Source organism: Glycine soja, chromosome 18 (assembly GCF_004193775.1).
Source record: "Glycine soja cultivar W05 chromosome 18, ASM419377v2, whole genome shotgun sequence".
NCBI classification, from domain to species: domain Eukaryota; kingdom Viridiplantae; phylum Streptophyta; class Magnoliopsida; order Fabales; family Fabaceae; genus Glycine; species Glycine soja.
In genome coordinates this window covers 20192157-20216487 of record NC_041019.1, presented here as the reverse complement: position 1 = coordinate 20216487, position 24331 = coordinate 20192157, and the positions used below count along the sequence as shown (strand labels likewise).

General features: G+C 38.6%; 1 non-coding gene across 1 annotated transcript; it reads left to right on the top strand.

Annotated features, from left to right (window-relative positions):
• The first annotated feature begins 23380 nt into the window (after nt 1–23380).
• On the top strand, nt 23381–23487 carry LOC114397774. Its single transcript, XR_003663399.1, has one exon. It is a non-coding gene; the product is annotated as a small nucleolar RNA R71 (small nucleolar RNA).
• Nucleotides 23488–24331: the final 844 nt, after the last annotated feature.

The window sequence follows — 24331 nt, the reverse complement described above, 5'->3', positions numbered from 1 at the left end:
CCAACTTTTCTTTGAAAAAAATTCACTGATCATAACTAGTTTTTGAAAAAATGTGTATGCACCTGAAGGGTGAATGCTGTGAAAATTTTCCCGGACTCCCAAAATGGACTCGGATGAATGCACAAATTGATAAAAGAACATATTTTGGAAACATTGGGTTGACTAAAAATAGAGGAAATGAATCCTGAGCCCTAGCATCACATGACCATAAAAATTTGACACTTGAGTTTTCACATAGGTGCATGCATGACCAGTTTTGCATAAGGTTTCCAAATCATCATTTTTGCATTTGTGTCATGGAAATAATGTGGGGCATCCCTTTTTATCCTTAAACCAAACCAAACCCTGACATGTATCATGTCTAGTCATTCTACAAGCCTTGAGCCAAAATCCTAACTTACCATAAACCTTGACCCAGGGTGAGAATGTCAATCCTTACCCCCGGAAGCAAAAAAGAAAAGAAGGAAATTTCCAATCAAAGAGAAAGCAAAAAAAAAGAGAAGAAAGGAAATTCCCAATCAAAGAGTGGGAGAAAGCGAAAAGAAAAGAAAGAAAATTCCCAATCAAAGAATGGGAGAAAGTAAAAAAAGAAGAAGAAAAAGGAAGGAAAGAAAGTTCCTGATCAAAGAAGCAGAAGAAATGTGCAGAAAGGTCTTTTGACCAGACAATATCTGAACAATACAAAATTGTCACCAAATGAACAAAAGGAAGGAAAGGAAACCATGACCTAAAGTGGTCTTCTCCCTTTGATTGCCAACCAAAATCCTGTGCGTCGGTGACTTGCTCGCCTTGCGTCAAACAAAAAAAGAAAAGGAAAAAGCCAAAAAACTCAAAAGCCGAAAAACCCACCAAAAGAACCCATTTCCAAGGGAAGTCCTATTGATCCATGATCACACATGTAATCATTGATTTGATAGGAAATAATTCGCAAAGTCAAGTCGTGACATATCTATGGTTCGGAATTAGGATAAAACACTTACCTGTGCGAGATTGATACACTTTGAGTGGATTTCTTCTATTTTTGTCGAACCCAGTGTTTCCTCTAAATGGTCATTTATAAACGAAATGCTAACATCCAAAATCTCATTTATGGTTATGGGGGGGTTTCATCCGCAGACTCTCCTTCCCCAGTAGACGCATTGTTTTTCACTCAAAAAAGCATATGCTGCTCTAATCAGTTGGAATATTTGTCTCTTTACTAAAGCATGTTTGCATTTTAGTGGAGAAAACACCGAGACTTTTTCAAGTCTCACAAGTTATCCAGAACTACGTAGGTCTGAGTTCCTCATTTGAGGATATGTAGGAGCAAAAGCCTTGCTTTTGTCGACCACACCGCTTTTTGTTACCATGACCCAAGAGCTGGTAGCCCGCGGAGACACCTTACGGTTATCCGCACCTCGTCATTCAGTGACCCCAAGTGTGATTGACGAGCAGAGGCCAATGTGGTCATCTGCGCCCTTTCCGGAGATGTCAGCATCTTCCGGTGGAGACTTTTTCAAGTCTCACAAGTTATCAAGAACTACGTAGGTCTGAGTTCCTCATTGGAGGATACATAGGAGCAAGAGCCTCGCTTTTGTAGGCCACCCTAACAAGTTCTGTCATGCTGGCACTGGAGTCACGTGACATGCGAAGATACCCAAGTGGTTGTCCGCTCTTTCAAAACCTTTTTGCTATCTGTAAGACGAAAAGCCTGATAGCACGCAGAGACTAACATCGTCTTCTGCGCCCTTCGTCAATCGCGACCGACAAGCCCGTTGACACGCGGAGATTTACGTCATCTTCCGCGCCCACAAGATCTGTCATACTGACATTTGAGTCACGTTGACGGGCGGAGATACCCGAGTGGTTATTCGTATAAACATTCTTTTTTGCTATCTGTAAGACGAAAAGCCTGATAGCACGCAGAGACTAACGTCGTCTTCTGCGCCCTTCGTCAATCGCGGCCGACAAGCCCATTGACACGCGGAGATTTACGTCATCTACCGCGCTCACAAGTTCTGTCATGCTGGCACTGGAGTCACGTGACATGCGGAGATACCCAAGTGGTTGTCCGCTCTTTCAAAACCTTTTTGCTATCTGTAAGACGAAAAGCCTGATAGCACGCAGAGACTAACGTCGTCTTCTGCGCCCTTCGTCAATCGCGGCCGACAAGCCCGTTGACACGCGGAGATTTACGTCATCTTCCGCGCTCACAAGATCTGTCATACTGACATTTGAGTCACGTTGACGGGCGGAGATACCCGAGTGGTTATCCGTATAAACATTCTTTTTTGCTATCTGTAAGACGAAAAGCCTGATACCACGCAGAGACTAACGTCGTCTTCTGCGCCCTTCGTCAATCGCGGCCGACAAGCCCGTTGACACGCGGAGATTTACGTCATCTTCCGCACTCACAAGATCTGTCATACTGACATTTGAGTCACGTTGACGGGCGGAGATACCCGAGTGGTTATCCGTATAAACATTCTTTTTTGCTATCTGTAAGACAAAAAGCCTGATAGCACGCAGAGACTAACGTCGTCTTCTGCGCCCTTCGTCAATCGCGGCCGACAAGCCTGTTGACACGCGGAGATTTACGTCATCTACCGCGCTCACAAGTTCTGTCATGCTGGCACTGGAGCACGTGACATGCGGAGATACCCAAGTGGTTGTCCGCTCTTTCAAAACCTTTTTGCTATCTGTAAGACGAAAAGCCTGATAGCACGCAGAGACTAACGTCGTCTTCTGCGCCCTTCGTCAATCGCGGCCGACAAGCCCGTTGACACGCGGAGATTTACGTCATCTTTCGCGCTCACAAGATCTGTCATACTGACATTTGAGTCACGTTGACGGGCGGAGATACCCGAGTGGTTATCCGTATAAACATTCTTTTTTGCTATCTGTAAGACGAAAAGCCTGATAGCACGTAGAGACTAACGTCGTCTTCTGCGCCCTTCGTCAATCGCGGCCGACAAGCCCGTTGACACGCGGAGATTTACGTCATCTACCGCGCTCACAAGATCTGTCATACTGACATTTGAGTCACGCTGACGGGCGGAAATACCCGAGTGGTTATCCGTATAAACATTCTTTTTTGCTATCTGTAAGACAAAAAGCCTGATAGCACGCAGAGACTAACGTCGTCTTCTGCGCCCTTCGTCAATCGCGGCCGACAAGCCCGTTGACACGCGGAGATTTACGTCATCTTCCGCACTCACAAGATCTGTCATACTGACATTTGAGTCACGTTGACGGGCGGAAATACCCGAGTGGTTATCCGTATAAACATTCTTTTTTGCTATCTGTAAGACAAAAAGCCTGATAGCACGCAGAGACTAACGTCGTCTTCTGCGCCCTTCGTCAATCGCGGCCGACAAGCCTGTTGACACGCGGAGATTTACGTCATCTACCGCGCTCACAAGTTCTGTCATGCTGGCACTGGAGCACGTGACATGCGGAGATACCCAAGTGGTTGTCCGCTCTTTCAAAACCTTTTTGCTATCTGTAAGACGAAAAGCCTGATAGCACGCAGAGACTAACGTCGTCTTCTGCGCCCTTCGTCAATCGCGGCCGACAAGCCCGTTGACACGCGGAGATTTACGTCATCTTTCGCGCTCACAAGATCTGTCATACTGACATTTGAGTCACGTTGACGGGCGGAGATACCCGAGTGGTTATCCGTATAAACATTCTTTTTTGCTATCTGTAAGACGAAAAGCCTGATAGCACGTAGAGACTAACGTCGTCTTCTGCGCCCTTCGTCAATCGCGGCCGACAAGCCCGTTGACACGCGGAGATTTACGTCATCTACCGCGCTCACAAGATCTGTCATACTGACATTTGAGTCACGCTGACGGGCGGAAATACCCGAGTGGTTATCCGTATAAACATTCTTTTTTGCTATCTGTAAGACAAAAAGCCTGATAGCACGCAGAGACTAACGTCGTCTTCTGCGCCCTTCGTCAATCGCGGCCGACAAGCCCGTTGACACGCGGAGATTTACGTCATCTACCGCGCTCACAAGATCTGTCATACTGACATTTGAGTCACGCTGACGGGCGGAAATACCCGAGTGGTTATCCGTATAAACATTCTTTTTTGCTGTCTGTAAGACGAAAAGCCTGATAGCACGTAGAGACTAACGTCGTCTTCTGCGCCCTTCGTCAATCGCGGCCGACAAGCCCGTTGACACGCGGAGATTTACGTCATCTTCCGCGCTCATAAGATCTGCCATACTGACATTTGAGTCACGTTGACGGGCGGAGATACCCGAGTGGTTATCCGTATAAACATTCTTTTTTGCTATCTGTAAGACAAAAAGCCTGATAGCACGCAGAGACTAACGTCGTCTTCTGCGCCCTTCGTCAATCGCGGCCGACAAGCCCGTTGACACGCGGAGATTTACGTCATCTACCGCGCTCACAAGATCTGTCATACTGACATTTGAGTCACGCTGACGGGCGGAAATACCCGAGTGGTTATCCGTATAAACATTCTTTTTTGCTGTCTGTAAGACAGAAAGCCTGACAGCACGCAGAGACTAACGTCGTCTTCTGCGCCCTTCGTCAATCGCGGCCGGCAAGCCCGTTGACACGCGGAGATTTACGTCATCTTCCGCGCTCACAAGATCTGTCATACTGACATTTGAGTCACGCTGACGGGCGGAAATACCTGAGTGGTTATCCGTATAAACTTTCTTTTGCTATCTGTAAGACAGAACGCTTGATAGCATGCAGGGACTGACATCGTCTTCTGCACCCTTTGTTCCCCGGGGACAACAAGTCATTTGCATGCAGAGATTTTATGGTCACCCGCGACTCTCGTCAACCGAGAGGAACGAAATTAGTGTCTTATCTTTACTTCCCTTTTGTCTCCAATAAAAGACAAGTAAAGAGGGGCAACTGTCATACCCTAATTTCGTCCGGGAACCTTGGCTTGCTGGCATGCAACTTGTATTTGGTCATTTTGAGGTGCTTGGCACCCATCATTAGGCAATTTGTGAAGTTCCGTGATGTGCCGGAAACCGAAAGAAAGTATTGATGCACAATCCGTAAGGTTCCGTGACACACTGGAAATCAAAAGGAAGCATCGTTGCACAATTAGTGAGGTTCCGTAACATTCCGTAAGTCAAAAAAGGGGATGATTATGTAATCCGCAAGGTTCCGTAACATTATGGAAAGAAAACAAGTATCGTTGCGAAATCCGTAAGTTTCCGTAACTTTACGAAAAAAGAATCACCAAAAAAGGGCAAGGGGGTGTATTTAGTAAAAATGAGGGTGCAAATAGCAACCAGGCCCACTTGGGCCCTCCAGATGATTCCTCCAGAAGGCTGTTGCTTCTGGAGGAAGCAACCTAGCTCGCCTGGGCGAGCTGGGTGGCAAGCTTCTCCCCCAATTTTCTATAAATAGGGGGAGAAGTGAAGTAGAAAAGGGTTCAGCCCCTTAGGCACTTCTCTATCTTTCGAATTTGCTTAGGAAAATTGTTTCCGTGAAGAAAATCCAAGCCGAGGCGCTTCCGTAACGTTTCCGTGAGTGATTTCGCGAAGGTTTTCGACCGTTCTTCGACGTTCTTCATTCGTTCTTCATCGTTCTTCAGTCTTCAACGGGTAAGTACCTCAAACCAAGCTTTTCAATTCATTCTATGTACCCGTGGTGGTCCACATTTGGTTTCATGTATTTTTATTCTCGTTTTCATTTACTTTTTATACCCCCTTTTGACGTGCTTAAGCCATTTATTTAAGTCATTTCTCGCTTAACCTAAAAATAAAATAAATTTCCACCGATCGTTTGAATTGTATCATCTGTTAACTTTGGTTGAAATAAATTCCGACCGATCGGTCGTGCCGCAACCACGTTGGAAATAAAAAAAAAAAGAGAGGTAAATAATAATATAATAATAAAAAAAATAAATACTTTTTAGTAAAATAAAGCGAAAAATCAATCGGACGTTTTCTCTTTGGGATTTCTCATTCTTAATTGAATTGACTAAATAACTAAAGTGAAACTAAGGCTAAAATCGACTCGCCTAGTCAAGCTCGTCCACAAAAATAGGATTTTGAAAGTTTATCATTTCTGTTTCTTACTAAGTAAAATGGATCATTTTCAAGGTCCAACGCCTTAAAATGATCACCTTTAAGTAAAAAAGAATCACTTGATTCACGCATAAAGCAAGAACTACGTAGGTCTGATTTCCCCATCATAATTGAGGAATACGTAGGAGCAAAGGGGAACACCCTTGTCGACCACAAAAAAGGAAAAAAATATAAAGGGTATAAAGACATAAGAGGGAACATAAAAAATCAAAGTCATGTTTGCACGTTCGATTAAAGGCTGTTGTCCTTCGAGACAAACGTGAGAGGTGCTAATACCTTCCTCAAGCGTAAATACAACTCCCGAACTTAGAATTTTCTTTTTGACCGGTTTTCCTTCGGTTTTTCCGACGTTTTCCTCAAATAAACGTTGGTGGCGACTCCACGCGTATTCCTTTCGTGGAACACGCATCCCGCGAGTCACGCGTCGCCCGCCCGCAAAAGGGCACGTTGCGACAATTACAATATGTGTGTAATCGATTACACGCTTTAAAATTTGAATTAAAACGTTCAGAAACTACTGGTAATCGATTACCATATATGTGTAATCGATTACACAGTGCAAATTTTGAATTCAAATTTTAATAGCTGTTGTAAATCAGTTTTGGCCACTGGATCGATTACATCCTCTGGTAATCGATTACCAGAGAGTAAATTTGTTGAAAAAGACTTTTTAACTTAAAATTCTTGACCAAACCTTTTGCTACTTCAATTGGAATTCCCTTCCTATTTAATATACCCTTTCTAAGACTCTATAGACTGTCTTGATCATCCATCTTGAATATCTTTAATTGCTTTGTCTTGAGTAAATCTTTGAGAAGCATATGATTCATGTAATCCTTTGGCATCATCAAAACATTCAGCTTGATCCTTTGTCTACAATCTCCCCCTTTTTGATGATGACAATACCTGAAATCAAGACAAGCTATATACAAGATGATAGCACGTTCACACAACCCTTAGTCCCCCTATCTTTTGGCATGTATGCCTAATTGACTTCTAACCCATATGTGCTCTCCCAAGTTCTCTCCCCCTTTGGCAACATCAAAAAGAACTAGATCAAAACAATCAATATCCAAACATTAACACAATAAATATCCAAACAAAGCCAACCATTAAATCGAAATAAATCCATACAGCGTCATAATTAACCAAAACAAAAGCGAGAATTATAATAATAGTGCAAGACTGCGATAACTAGAACAAAAAGCCAAATACACGGCGATAAAGCAAAGTACTAATAATAATTGACTACTAATAAAACTAAGTTAGAATAATAACATATAATCTAAGAGGATGAAGGAGGCGGTGGTGGTGGATCAAAGCAAGTTCGGATGAATGAGACATCTTCTTCAACCCTAGTGATCCTTGATTCCATAGCATCGAACCGCATGTCAACTTGCAATTCCATGGCATCAAACTTGTCACCAACAAAAGTCTGAAGTCCATCAAACTTGTCCATAAGCCTTTGAAGAAGAGTGGAATTATCTTCAACTGGTATGTGGCCTTCATCATCAGCAGGTGGAACACCCTTTTTGACCCAAGAGTCATCACGCTCTTTGCGGTAACCAAAAGAAGCAATCACAGCAGCACCAATTAAAAAAGATCACTTGATTGGAACATAAGGTTCAGAATCAAGAGGAATTTGAAAATGGCGGAAAAAGAGAGTGACAAGCTGTGGATATGGTAGTGGAGCATTTAATCGCAATGCCTTATGCATGCGATATCTGACTAAGTGTGCCCAGTCAAGTTGACGCCCTGTATGAAAGGCCCACATGATAATTAGATCTTCCTCAGAAACCTGGGCAAGGTTGGAAGACCGTGGAAGCAGAATACGCACAATTAAATAGTGAAGGATGCGGCTTTCAAAAGCCAATGACCCGGCAAGAAGACGTCCGGTCATATCCGCATTGTTGGTGCAAACCAACTGGCAGGCATCATAGGCAGAGAAATCAAATTTCCAGTCGTCATTCAGTGTACCTTCAAATGGTACACCGTCACTGGGTAATTTGGTTAAGTCATGGAAAAGGGGCTGGTCAATGACCATTTTTATCCCAAAAACTTCAGAAATCAGAGTGTTGTCCTGAATTTCAAGATTACAATAAAAAGCTTTAACCAATTCAGGATAAATAGGCAATTGTAATGACATAAAAGGTAGAAGATCTAAGTTCTGAAAGGCTTGAATGCAATCAAAGGTTTCATCAGAAAAGAATTCCATATCAATAAACTTAGGGTCGATAATGGAACGAGATGAGAAAAGATTGGAGTACCGTTTCTGCTGTTCATCGGAAGAAAACACTGGGGAAGAGGACAATGAGGGTGGGATTGGTGCTGTGGATGCGCTAGTGGCTCCATAATGATGAGCTCTTGAAGCCGAAGCGGAGGCGGAAGAACCCTTTCGTTTCTTTGACGATTCTGCCATTTGAGGGAGTTTTTGCAGATTTTAATCGGTGAAATCAAAAGAAAAATGAAAAAGAAGAAGATTGCAATTTACGAGAGTTGATTTGATGAAGAAATGAGTGAGATATGAAGGTTTGGAGGTTTGGGAATGGAGGAACGTCGTAAGAGAAAAGGGGCTGCGTAGGGATTCCTGGAAAATGTGATATTTATAGAATAGGACGCGTGGTAATCGATTACAAGTAATGGTAATCGATTACAGGAGGAGGCAGCCTACTGGTAATCGATTACATGAATACTATAATCGATTACAGGCCAACTGTTCTAGTGTAATCGATTACAGTATTCATGTAATCGATTACCAGAACATAAAATAGCCTTTTCCTAAAAGAGAAACTTATTTCTAAGTCTAAAAACTTATACTATCTTAATAATTAATTATACTAACAAAAAGTAAATTAAATTAAACAACACAAGCGTCATACTCAATCAAAAACACAATCAATCATAAATAAATAAATAAATAAAATAAAAAATTACCTATCCAAATCACTAAGATCTAAAAGGCCTAATTCTCTTCTTATTGAAAAGAATATTTCTTTTGGGAGAGGTTTTGTAAAGATATCAGCAAGCTGATTCTTTGTATCAACAAACTCTAATATACAATCTCCCTTTAGGACATGATCTCTAAGAAAATGGTGCCTAATTTCTATATGTTTGGTTCTAGAGTGTTGAACAGGGTTTTTGGATAGATTTATGGCACTAGTATTATCACACCTAATTGGTATACAATCAAGAAGGATGCCATAGTCAGATAATTGTTGCTTCATCCATAAAATCTGTGCACAATAACTGCCGACAGAAATATATTCCGCTTCAGCAGTGGATAAAGCAACACTGTTTTGTTTCTTACTATGTCATGAGACAAGAGCGGATCCAATGAATTGACAAGTTCCACTTGTGCTTTTTCTATCAGTTTTAGATCCGGCAAAGTCAGAATCAGAATATCCTATTAAGTTACATGTTGAGTTCTTAGGATACCATAATCCTAAATTTATTGTACCTAATAGATATCTCATGATTCTCTTAACTGCACTCAAATGTGATTGTTTGGGGTTGGATTGAAACCTAGCACACATGCATACACTAAACATAATATCAGGTCTACTAGCGGATAAATAGAGAAGAGATCCGATCATACCTCGATATTGTTTCATGTCTATAGATTGACCAGATTCATCTTTATCTAAGTAACAGCTAGTGCTCATCGGTGTAGCCATGTGTTTTGCACTTTCCATCCCAAATCTTTTGATTAATTCCTTGCAGTACTTGGCTTGATTGATGAATATACTTTCTTGAGTTTGCTTGATTTCTAATCCCAGGAAGTACTTTAGTTCTCCCATCATTGACATTTCAAATTCACTTTTCATATCAAAGGAAAACTCCTTGCACAATGAATCATTAGTGGATCCAAAAATTATATCATCAACATATATTTGAACCAACAAAATATCATTATGCTTTCTCTTTATGAACAATTTGGTATCCACTTTACCTCTAGAGAATTCTTTTTCTAGAAGAAAATTACTTAAGCGTTCATACCAAGCCCTAGGGGCTTGTTTCAAACCATAAAGATCCTTTTGCAATTTATAAACATGATTTGGTTTATCAGGGATTTCAAAGCCTGGGGGTTGTTCAACATATACTTATTCTTGAATTAAACCATTTAGAAAAGCACTTTTAACATCCATTTGATAGAGTTTAAAATTCATTATGGATGCATATGCTAAGAGCATTCTAATGGCTTATAATCTTGCAACTGGAGCATATGTTTCTTCATAGTCTATTCCCTCTTCTTGATTATACCCTTTTGCTACTAACCTAGCCTTATTTCTAATAATTATGCCATGTTCATCTAATTTATTTCTAAAAACCCATTTTGTTCCTATGACAGGATAATTTTCAGGTTTTTCTACTAGTTTCCACACATTATTTCTTTCAAATTGATTCAGTTCTTCTTGCATGGCAATGATCCAGTTATCATCTATTATGGCTTCTTTTATATTTTTAGGTTCAATCATAGATACAAAAGCCATATTATTGCATAAATCTTTAAGAGAATGTCTAGTTGTTACCCCTTTTGATATATCACCAATAATGTTGTCGAGGGGATGATCTCTTGAGGCTTTCCATTCTCTAGGAAGTTCATTATTTGTTCTATCTCTATTAACTTGAGAATCTTCATTGCTTCCTTCATCTTTTTCTTTAGAGTCATTTCCATGAATATGTGTATCTTCTAAGGAATCTGAAATATCATCTAAAAAATCCTTCCTTGGAAGAATGGCATTAGACTCATCAAAGGAAACATGTATAGACTCTTCAATTGTCATTGTTCTTTTATTATATATTCTATAAGCTTTACTATGCAGAGAATATCCAAGGAAAATACCTTCATCTGACTTAGCATCAAATTTTCCTAAGTTATCTTTTCCATTATTCAATATAAAACATTTACAACCAAAGATATGAAGATGTGAGATGTTTGGTTTTCTGCCATTGAACAATTCATATGGAGTTTTCTTTAAGATGGGTCTTATTAAAGCCCTATTTAAAATGTAGCATGCAGTGTTAACGGCTTCAGCCCAAAAATATTTTGGAAGAGGAGTATCATTTAATAAAGTTCTAGTAATCTCTTCCAAAGATCTATTTTTCCTTTCAACAACACCATTTTGTTGAGGGGTTCTTGGTGCAGAAAAGTTATGCTCAATCCCATGCTTATCACAAAATAATTCAAATTCTTTATTTTCAAACTCACCCCCATGATCACTCCTAATAGATATAATCTTGAGATTTTTCTTATTTTGAATGATTTTTGCAAGTTTTCTAAAAGCTTGAAATGCATCATTCTTATGAGTGATAAAAAGAGTCCATGTGTATCTAGAATAGTCATCAACTATAACAAGAGCATAGTAACTTCCTCCAAAAGTCATGATTCTGGAAGGACCAAACAAATCCATATGAAGTAATTGTAAGGGTTGAGTAGTTGAAACAATGTTTTTAGATTTGAAAGAAACTCTAGTTTGTTTTCCCTTTTGACATGCATCACATAGCCTATCTTTTTCAAATCTTAGTTTTGGTAAACCAACAACTAAATCTTTTGATATTAATCTATTTAAGTGTTCCATGTTTATATGTGCAATCCGTTTATGCCACAACCATGGATCATCATCTTTACTAAGAAAACATTGATTATTATCTAGTTTTTGACTTAAGTCTATCATGTAAACATTGTTGACTCTAAACCCTATATGCTTGATATTCGTATCATGTTTATGTTCAATGACACACTTTTGAGAATCAAATGATACCAGATAGCCTTTATCACATAATTGACTCACACTAAGCAGACTGTGTTTAAGACCTTCAACAAGTAGAACATTTTCAATGGAAGATGAAGCATTTGTACCTATTTTTCCAACTCCAAGAATTCTACCTTTGTTGTTGTCACCATAAGTTACATGTTCGCTTTTCTTGGGAGAGATATGTGCGAATTTTGATTTGTCTCCCGTCATATGTTTTGAGCAACCGCTATCTATGTACCACTTTTTCCTCAAGGGTTCCTACAAAATCAAGGTTGTAACTTAGGTACCCAAACTTTATTGGGTCCTTGTGTGTTAGTATGAATAAAGGATCCTTTTGGGACCCAAATCATTTTAATATTGTTACAATTTCTTCTAAAATAGCATGTAGATGTGCCATGCCCTTTTCTTCCACAGTAAAAACATGTGATAGAACTAGAATTATATTTTTGTGTGGAAGTAGAGAAGTTTTTATGAAATTTTTGTTGTTTTTCAGATTTATATCCTAATCCAGCCTTATTGGAGACATGTCTTTGTTTTCCTAATATGACATCTAAATTATTTTTACTATAACAGAATTTTGCAAGAGAGTTTTTCAATTCTTTGATTTCTTTTTCATACTTTTCACAACAACTGCAAGAATCTGACATTTTCTTGTCAGAAATAGTAGAAATGTGAACTTTTTCATTTGGTTTAGAAATTGAAACTTCATTTCTAAGATGATCTAATTCTTTGTTTAATTTTGAAATTTCATTTTCTAAATTTGAAATTGTTTTCTTTGAAGATGAAACTAACTTTGCAAGTTTAATTGACTCTTTATGCAACTCAGCAAATGCATCTTGCAATTCATCAAAAGAAATAGATAAATTGTTTGAAGATGTTACCTCTTCATCACTTTCATAACTTTTTGCCATAAGGCAGAGATTTATTTCTTCATTTTCTGAATCTTCAGAAGATTCCATATTGTTTTCATCCCATGTAATGTATGCTTTCTTCAATTTCTTTTCATTAATATTTTTCTTTTCAAACTTCTCCATCTTTTTCTTGAAGATGGGACAATCAACCCTCAGATGTCCAGGTTGATTACACTCAAAGCATTTTAGAGTAGAGGATGAAGTTTATGTCTTTCTTTTAGGTTTAAAATTGGGTCGCTTTTGATTTCCTCTGACTCTCAGGAACTTGTTGAATCTTTTTACAAACAGACTAATATCTTCATCATTATCCAAGTCAATTGAATCTTCTTTATCACTGTCTTCTTGGATTGCAGATGATGCTTTAAGAGCGATTCCTTTATTCTTCTTATCAGTTTCTTCATGCTGATTTAATCTTAGTAATTCCATTTCATGCTCCTGCAATTTTCCAAATAATGTAGCAAGAGACATACTAGATAAATCTTGAGATTCTGTGATGGCTGTTACTTTTGGTTGCCATTCTCTATTAAGACATCTTAAGACTTTATTAGCTAGATCTTCATTTTGAAAAGTTTTTCCTAGAGATGCAAGATGATTAACTATGTGTGTGAACCTCTTTTGCATGTCTTGTATACTTTCATTTACATTCATCCTAAAAAGTTCATATTCACGAGTTAAAGTGTTTATCCTAGATCTTTTAACATCTGTTGTGCCTTCATGTGTTACTTGTAGTGTATCCCACATATCCTTAGCACTTTTACAATTTGAAACCCTAAAGTATTCATCTATTCCTAAGGCAGATGTAATAATATTTTTGGCCTTTAAATTATATTGTACTAATCTTCTTTCTTCCTCAGTCCAATCTGCTCTAGGTTTTTCTATTGTTGCACTTCCGGCTATTATAGAGGGAACATAAGGTCCTTGTTCTATGGCTTCCCAAATATTTAAATCTATTGCCTCTATAAAGATTTGCATGCGGGTTTTCCAGTAGTGGTAACCCACTCCATTAAAGATGGGAGGTCTATTTATAGAATTTTCCTCGGGAAACAAGTAGTTTGATGAGGCCATAATTCTTGAAGCTTCTAAACATTATACAAGAATGAAGCTCTGATACCACTTGTTGGACAAGTGGCCTCAGATATCTTAAGAAGGGGGGGGGGGGTTGAATTAAGATATCACAACTTATTTTCCCAATTAAAAATTCTAGTTATCTTTCTATTCCAGTTATAAATTCCCTTAATAATGAATTTCTTAAATATTGATTCAAATAGAACAATTTGAATATAAATATAAAACAATAATAAATAAAGGAGTTTAAGGGAAGAGAAAATGCTAACTCAGATTTATACTGGTTCGGCCACACCCTTGTGCCTACGTCCAGTCCCCAAGCAACCCGCTCGAGAGTTCCACTATCTTGTAAATTCCTTTTACAAGTTCTAAACACACAAGGACAACCCTTCCTTTGTGTTTAGAATTCTTTCACAACAAGAGACCCTCGGTCTCTTAATCCCTTTTCAGAATGAAGAAGAAGAGAAGAAGAAATCTCTCTTGAAAGAGATAGATTTAACAATTTGAGCACTTAAATAATTCCTTATTGAATCACAAGTAATTTGGCCAAGGAATTTGTAAGAGGATAAAACGATTTTGCTTTTTAAGAGGATAAGACCTTTTTGTTCTGGAAAACTCTCTCCAAAATCGTGTCTCAAGTCACATATATATAGGCCTATGATAGCCATTCAAGAACCACACAAAAAGATGTGACTGTTGAGAATGTTTTCTGAAAAACTCCTCTGGTAATCGATTACAATATGTGTGTAATCGATTACACGCTTTAAAATTTGAATTAAAACGTTCAGATACTACTGGTAATCGATTACCATATATGTGTAATCGATTACACAGTGCAAATTTTGAATTCAAATTTTAATAGCTGTTGTAAATCAGTTTTGGCCACTGGTAATCGATTACATCCTCTGGTAATCGATTACCAGAGAGTAAATTTGTTGAAAAAGACTTTTTAACTTAAAATTCTTGACCAAACCTTTTGCTACTTCAATTGGAATTCCCTTCCTATTTAATATACCCTTTCTAAGACTCTATAGACTGTCTTGATCATCCATCTTGAATATCTTTAATTGCTTTGTCTTGAGTAAATCTTTGAGAAGCATATGATTCATGTAATCCTTTGGCATCATCAAAACATTCAGCTTGATCCTTTGTCTACATCCAATAGGTCCCCTTACTTCAATTTGTGTGTAATAATTTTAGGCAATTTTCCCTTAGGATAGTGAGTGTTTTGTTGGGAACCTTAAATCTGGTCATCCAAACACTCTTAGGATTTGCCTAGTTTACATTTCTTGCTTACTTTCATAGCTTATTTCCTTTACCTTCCATTGTTAAATCGCCTATATGGCTTGCCTTTGACCAATTAGTTTTTACCTTATCTTTCACACCTCTTTTAGTGTTTATTTTGGCTAATTTCAACCATAGTTTCTTTTACCTTTTGTTTTCAAACCCCCAACAAGAAAGAACCACAACTTAGAAACCACCATGAGTCTTGATTCTTCATCTAGTATTAATGGTGAGGGTTATACTCCTAAGGACCCCTTGTATAAGATATTAGATGAGTTGAGATCCCTTAAGTTGTGGAAAGAAAAACAAGAGAGAAAAGAAAAAGGAAAAAAAAGAGTGAAAGAAATAAGTCAAGATGAAAAAGAGAAAATAAAGGAAGAAGAAGAAAATACTAAAAGAGTTAAGAAAAGAAAAACATGCCTCCTATAGTAGTCATAACTCTTGCAAGAGTCTAAGTGAAGAACTTCGTGACTATTATGAAGGAAGGCATAGGTCACATCTTAGACCTCACTCCCATATGAGAGAAAATGAAAGAAAGCCTCAAGAGGCTAACATTAACCTCCTATAGTTCCATGGGAAGGACAATGTAGAGGCTTACTTAGATTGGGAAATAAGGATAAAGCAAAAACTTGAAAGAAAGTCTACTTTATAAAGTGCTAGAAAAACAACCCCCTAAGGCTAGTATGCAAGAGAAAACTAGCTCTATAAAGTGCTTTAAATGTCTTGGAAGAGGACACATTACTTCTCAATGCCCCACCACAAAAACCATGATTATGAGGGGCCAAGACATTTATAGTAGCCAAGATAAGGCTACTACTTCACCTTCCTCTAGTGAAAGTGAAAAAGCAAAAGGGGAAGAATCTAGTGAAGAAATCTACCCCCAAGAAAAAGGACAACCATTAGTGGTTAAAGAAAAGTGTAAGGAGGTAAGTGTCTCCTCCAAGAGGTTAGCTAAGAAGGAAACTCATTTTACAATAAAGACAAACATTAAAGAAACTTTCCCTCTTAGACAACCTCCACATTTTCTCTTTTGTAAAAAGACACTTGCTAACATTGCCACACCTCTTGGGCTTGAGTTTATTTCTAAAGTAAAGAAGTTGTTGGATGAGGGTTTGGTTTGCAAGAGCTTAAATCCTTGTGCTTTGTTGGTGCCTAAAATAGGTATTATTAGGCACCAAGTCCCTAAAATAGGTGGTATGATGAATGTTTTGAGTGGTGCAACCCTCTTTTGTAAAATCACTTGTGCACCTAACATCTTCATAGTGTGTGTACATAGGGACCCATTAGGTAGGTTTGTTCTTATTTTTAGTTGCAATACAAACTTAGGTACTCATATGGGACACCTTAGGTTTGTCATACTTTTTGGTAGGAATAATCAACATGAAAATACAGAAAAGGCATGTTTTATTGCATTACTTTTTTTAATTTTTTAAATAGTGATCAAGGGGTTCCCATGAACCTTAAGAGAATAAAGGTCATTCCTGAGTGGCCCACTCCACCAAGTATAAGAAAAATTTGGGACTTTCATAACTTAACAAACTTTTACAAAAGGGTTGTCCCATATTTTTCTATACTTGAAGCACCACTCATTGAGTTGGTGAGGAACCATGTTCCTTCATGGGAAGATGCCCAAGAAATGGGTTTTCAGACCTTACCATACTTCAATATACCAAACACCACTAATATATATATGCTTTTATTCTTTTTATAGGTGTTAAGGAAAAAAGCCCAGAGTTTCAAGAACCTCGAGATTTGAGGTCAAATCCTTTTCAAGGGGGATGGAATGATGCAATCCTACCCCACAAGGGCATTGGATAGAAGACTTCAAGAAGATTGGGCCAAAGATGCAAGAGAAGGCCCTAGGGTTCTCATGAGCCTTAGGGTAGATTTCGGGCCCATGGGCTAAGTATGAGCCCACTTATCTTAGTACATATTAGATTAAGGTTTCATTATTTTTGGGTCTTGTATTTAGGACTCCATAATGTAGGTAAGGTACCCTAGAAATGTAGGATTTTTTAGCCCTTGTATTTCTGGGCACCTAGACTAGTTTTTGTATTAGGGGTAGTTTTGTAATTTCACATGCATTAAGTGAATATTTGATGTGTGTGTTGGAAAATAAATTTAATTGAATTGGGAGAAGCCCAATCCAATTAAATTTTAGATGGGGAGGTGAGCATTTGCTTGCTACACCCCATTGCCAGATCATATAGTCACACTTTGTGCATGTGCTTCATGCTTTACATGCCTCATGCCACCTAAGCATACTTAGTGGAGAATCTTTGACTTGATCTTGAATTAGTAGGCTGAACCATAGCTAAAATTCACTAATCATAATTAGTGAAATTTTGGCTCCAAATTTTGGCTCCACAAATTCAATTTCAAATTCAAGTGAAATTTGAATAGAAATTCAAATTTCCCTCCAATTTTGTGTGACACTTAGGCTATAAATAGAGGCCTTGTGTGTACATTTTTTTCAACTTTGATCATTTGAATATTAAACTTCAGATTTTAGAGCTCTTTTAGAGCACAAAATTCCGTACTCCTCTCTTCCTCTCCCTTCATTCATCTCCTTCTTCCTCCAAACTCTTATCCATGGCCTCATATGGTGGTGAGCTTCTTCTAGACTCATCTTCTCCTTGAAGTGGCGTCTCCTCTGTCTCTCCCTTCTCTATTCCGCTGCCATTCATCTTCGAAGAAGCAAAGGAATCCATTGATGAAGAAGATCCTAGGCCTACAAGCTCAAATGGAGCTTACATCAGTCATTATGTGATTAAGCAACACATACACCAATTAATCATGAATGAAACTGATCATTAAGCATGAACGTAAATTAAGAGCAGGGACAATTAATCAAGCACTAAGCATGCATGGATTAATAGCAATAAATACAGAGTAATTGGTGAAGAGGAAAAACTGATCAGTATTCAATAGTAATAACAAAACCTCAAAGAGAGTTGTGTTTGATCCTCAAGAGAAAATAACGTTGGAGACTTAGCCTTCCATTAATCAGCAGAAAACGAAATTGTAGATTGAAGCAGAAACGAAATTGCAGAAAACGAATTTTATTCTACGTGAACAGTGCGCATGAACAACAATAAAAACTGGAATTGCAAAACCTAAAATTATTCTCCTCTCCCAAAAACTGTCTCCTTTCTCCAAAAACTCTCTAAACTAAAACCATGGTATTGTTATATAGGTCCTCAGCCCCAATGCTTACAAATCTATTTTAAGTCCAAGCCCATAAACAAAATAAAATAAAGTATGGACAAGATAAGATAAGATTGGATGAAATAAAATCTAGATGAAATAAAATCTGGATAAGATAAGATTTGATAAAGTAAAATTGTTTGCTCTCTTCAAGTCCAAGCCCAATTCCGGATTCAAGCCCAATTGCTTATAATTCTCCTGAAATTAAATTAAAAACACAAAATTAGTCAAGTAGGCCCAAATGATAAAACTGCATAATTAATTTGACAATTAAGGCTAATCAGTAATTTAAATGATGACAAAAATGGTTAAGAAATAGGAGAAAATAATGACACATCAAATCCCCCCACACTTAGCCTTTTGCGCTCCTGGGCAAAATCAAAAAGCAAAACAAGGAACAAATCCAGAGACATTTAAGAGAAATAAACAAACACAAAAACAATTACATATTTCTTAATGAATCTCAAGGAATGAAAGGAATGGGCAACATCCAACATGTAGAGAGTTAAAGAATCAAGACAGACATGAAAATCATCCAAGCATCTCAAACATGGCAAGATAGTCAATCAACTCAAGAATTGAATGAAAAGTGATAAAGCCTCACAAGATATGCACTCTATCTCTCAAGTGTCTAGGCTACTGTTTACTCTCAGAGCACCCATGAAAACAAACACCACATAGACTTGGCAAGACTCTAAAATTGACAACCACACCACAAACACATGCACATGAGGATCAAAAGGTCTATTAAGGTTGTAATGGGGCCAAGGATAAGGTAGAGGAAAGTATGGGATAAGTAGCTAAAACCCAAAGGAATAGAGGAGCAATGTGGAATAAGTGGGAAGTAAGAAAAAGTAGTAAACCCCAAAACCAAAATTAAAAATTAAGCATAAAAAGTAAACCCAAAACAAAATCAACCAAGTCCTCAAACCAATCCAAGTCTTCAAACCAAGACCTCATTTATTCAACTTCATTCATTTTTCTTTTGTTTTTTTTTGTTTTTGTTTTTTTTAACGTGAACAGTAGCATTTGAAAGCATTTGAAAATAAAGCAACAATTAGGCAATATATGTATATACATCAAGCATGGCCAAAATACATCATCAAGCATGGCCAACAAAAACATATCATCCAATGAAACATACCCCCCCCCCCCCACCCCCCACACACTTATTCCCAAAACAATTCCAAAGCTCCAAAATTCCTTAAGGGTAGGGTGAGATCATGGTTTTTCACTTAAGGCTTGTAATGAGCTTCAAAAGAAAGAAAGGGGAACATAGGCTCAAAAGGGCTATCAAAGGAATTAATTCAAGGTAGGCTCATTTGGCTAGAGGCTTATAAGAACAAAATGCCTAAATCATCTTCCAACATGCATGTGAAGCAAGAAGTATCAACAAGAGTCAAGCCAAGGCTATTGTGCAAGCAATCAATGGGGCAAAACACACCGAATAAAATAGATGATGATGGCTCAAATTCTCACCAAGGGTAAATCTATCACTTCCAATTCGAACTTTCAAAACTAACTTGACATGCAGAGAAAAACAAGGATTTCAATTCACAAAATGCCAAGAAACTCCTATTTAAAAAACAATTACCCATTACATGTACATAACCTATAATTCAAAGAGAAACATGCAATGTTGTACACAAAACATAAAACCAAAATAACAAAATTATAAAAGCAAAATAACAAAATTAACCTAGAAAACCTAACAAAATTAAACTAGAAAAACCCAACAAAATTAAAGAACAATCTCCCCCCATACTTAAACAACACATTGTCCTCAATGTAGCACAATCACAAGATCAAGAGCAATCAAAACAATCAATAAATTTGGACAAGTGCAATAAAAGCAAAGAAGGAGACAGAAAAAGAAAATTCCCTGAGTCATGGTAGAAGAGAAGTAGGGTGAAGTAAGGAGGTTTCCTCCACTACTACATCCACTAAGGAGGGATTTGTGAGGAATGGTTTCAGCTGGTGTCCATTGACCTTGAAGCTCTTATCTGTGGATTCACTTTTGATCTCAACTGTACCATAAGGGAAAACATTAGTCACCACAAAAGGACCAATCCACTTTGACCTCAACTTACCACTCATGAGTCCGAGCCTAGAGTTATACAATAAAAATTTCTGTCCAACCACGAAGTCCTTCTTAGCTATCAAACTATCATGGAACTTCTTGGTCTTCTCCTTGTAGAATTTGGAATTCTCATAGTCTTCTAAATGGATCTCATCTAGCTCACTTAGTTGCAACTTCTTTTCCTCTCCAGCCTGATCAATAGAGAAGTTGCAGGTCTTTATAGCCCAGTAGGCTTTGTGCTCTATCTCTATAGGAAGATGACATGCCTTGCCAAAGACAACCCGATAAGGAGACATTCCTATGGGTGCTTTGTAGGCAGTCCTATGCGCCCAAAGAGCATCATCCAGCCTGGTGCTCCAATCCTTTCTGTTCAGTTGCACAATCTTCTCCAAGATCCTTTTTATCTCCCTGTTTGAAATCTCAACCTGTTCATTAGTTTGGGGGTGGTAAGGTGTGGAAATTCTGTGCACGACCCCATACTTTTTGAGCAAGGCATACATGGATCTGTTACAAAAATGGGTGCCTTGATCACTAACAATGGCTCTAGGGACTCCAAACCTACAAAACAGATTAGATCCAACAAAATCCACAACAACCTTAGCATCATTAGTTCTGGTGGGTTTGGCTTCCACCCATTTTGAAACATAATCAACATCAAGGAGCATATAAACAAAACCAAAAGAGACAGGGAAAGGCCCCATAAAATCTATACCCCAGACATCAAACACCTCACAGAATAACATGGGTTGTTGAGGCATTTGTTGTCTCCATGAAAGTGATCTGCTTGCTCTCTGACAAGGCTGACAAGTGCTACAGATTCTCCACGCATCCTTGAAAATGGTGGGCCAATAGAAACCGCAGTCAAGCACCTTGCGAGCTGTCCTCTGTATGCCAAGATGACCACCTGGTGCGGAAGAATGACAGAATTTCAGGACTGAGTCAATCTCATGGTCTGGAATGCATCTCCTAATAACCTGGTCACTACACAACTTCCACAAATAGGGGTCATCCCAAATATATTGCTTAACATTGCTCTTAATTTTATCATTTTGAGCTTTAGATGCTAAGGGAGGAAAAACAGAAGCAACCAAATAATTCACAATATTAGCAAACCAGGGAGTGGGGAAGGAATCATAAATACTATACAGAATGTACAAATGGTCATCCAAAAAATCATCCCGAATGGGTGAGTCCTCAGACGCACGCTCAATCCTACTCAGGTGGTCGGCCACAAGGTTCTGTGCACCACTCCAATCACGGATCTCCAAATCAAACTCTTGGAGCCAAAGCATCCACCTGATCAATCTAGGCTTTGATTCAGCCTTCTTCAATAGGTACTTCAGAGTTGCATGGTCAGTATAAACAATAACACGAGTACCAAGCAAATATGAATGAAATTTCTCAAGAGCAAAAACTATAGCTAATAGCTCCTTCTCTGTGGTAGTATAATTTGCTTAGGCAACATCCAAAGTTTTGGAAGCGTAGTAGATCATCTGAGGCAGCTTATCAATCTTTTGAGCAAGGACAACCCCCAATGCGTAATTAGATGCATCGCACATTAACTCAAATGGGGCTGTCCAATTAGGTGCCTGAATGATAGGGGTGGTAGTCACCGCACACTTGAGGCAATCAAAAGCCTCTTTGCACCGGTCATCAAAATCAAACTCCACCTCCTTTTGCAGTAGATTGGATAGTGGAAGGACCACTTTGCTAAAATCCTTGATAAAGCGCCTATAAAACCCTGCATGACCAAGAAAAGAACGAACCTCTCGCACGGAAGAGGGGTAAGGCAATTGTGAAATAACATCTATTTTTGCAGGGTCTACCTCTATGCCCCTATTGGAAATGATATGCCTTAAAACTATACCTTGTTCTACCATGAAGTGACATTTTTCAAAATTCAGCACAAGGTTAGTTTCAATGCATCTATTAAGAACTCTATCCAGACTATCCAAACATGCACCAAAAGAGGATCCATAAACAGTAAAATCATCCATAAACACCTCTATGCAATTGTCTAAAAAATCATTGAAAATGCTAAGCATACATCGCTGGAAGGTACCAAGGGCGTTGCATAGGCCAAAGGGCATCCTCCTATAGGCAAAAGTGCCAAAGGGACAGGTGAATGTGGTCTTTTCTTGATCCTCAGGAGCAATATGAATTTGTAAATAACCAAAAAAACCATCAAGAAAATAGTAATGTGACTTACCTTCCAAGCGCTCAAGCATTTGATCAATGAATGGCAGGGGAAAATTATCTTTTCTGGTCACTTGATTCGCCTCCTATAATCAATGCAAACTCACTAGCTGTTCTGCAAATTCGCCTCACTGACTCTTCTAAGGAAGGTTGAGGAGGAGCCTCAGTTGCTTGTTGTCTTTGTTGTGACTGTTGTTGTTGCTGCTGCTGTATTGGAGGAGGAACATATGGCTTGCTTGGACCAGCAACATTCTGGAAATGAGGGACATGCTGTTGTTGTTGTGGACGATTTGCCCATCTCAGATTTGGATGATTTCTCCAACCTAGATTGTATTTGTTGCTTGAAAGATCATAATTATTCTGTTGTTGTTGGTTTTGCTGCTGAGGGGGTCTATTATAAATGTTTGTAGCATAAGCTTCAGGTTGCTCATTGACTCTAGATTGCTGCAAAGAAGGACAAAGATCTGTATGGTGATCTGCAGAAGAACATAGACCACAGACTCTTGCAACAGGTGCAGATTTCTGATTCATGGCAAGCTGAGTAACTAGGTTGACCAAGGCATCAAGTTTTCCCTCAAGCTTTTTATTTTCAATAGATGAAGATGAATCCGTGGCCACCTCATGGACTCCTCTAAGGACAATAACATCATTTCTTGCACTCAATTGTTGGGAGTTGGAAGCCATCTTCTCAATCAAATTCCTAGCCTCAACAGGGGTTATATCACCAAGAGCTCCACCACTGGCAGCATCAGTCATACTCCTCTCCATGTTGCTAAGTCCCTCATAGAAATATTGAAGGAGTTGCTCAGAAATCTGGTGGTGAGGACAGCTTGCACACAATTTCTTGAATCTTTCCCAGTACTCATACAAGCTCTCTCCACTAAGTTGCCTGATGTCTGAAATGTCTTTTCTGATGGTAGTGGTCCTAGATGCCGGGAAGAATTTCTCCAAGAACACCCTCTTAAGGTCATCCCAGCTGAAAATGGACCTGGGAGCAAGGTAGTATAGCCAATCTTTTGCCACTCCCTCCAGAGAATGAGGAAAAGCCTTTAGAAAGATATGATCTTCTTGGACATTAGGGGGCTTCATGGTAGAACAAACAATATGGAACTCCTTAAGATGCTTGCGAGGATCTTCACCTGCAAGACCATGAAACTTGGGTAGCAAATGTATTAGTCCAGTCTTGAGAACATATGGAACACCCTCATCAGGATATTGAATGCACAAGCTTTCATAAGTGAAATTAGGTGCAACCATCTCCCTAAGAGTCCTCTCACAAGGTGGAGGTTGAGCCATGTTCTTAGTATGAAAATTAGTAGTTGAATGCTCAAAATCAGAATGTTCAGAATCACCAGCAACATAATACTCAGAATGCTCAAAATGCTCGAAATGCACAGAATGATCAGGATGCACACTATGCCTAACTAATCTATGCAAGGTTCTATCTATTTCAAGATCAAAGGGTTGTAAATCACCTAGATTGCCCCTAGTCATGCACTATATGCAGCAAATCATGTATCTCTCAACAAGCACCTAACAAGGGGGTAAAACTACAACTATACTCAAATGATATCCAAATGAGCTGAAATTTTGTGAGCAATACCCTAAAATCATGAAAAGATAGCACAAAATATTTCAAACAAAAATTCAAACTCTAACTATGAAAACTACCTAAGCAAAGTTTAGAAAAATAAGACAATAATGCTTGAAAAATAAAATAAAAACTTAGTAAACGGTAGATTTTTTGAGTTTGGGAGACCCC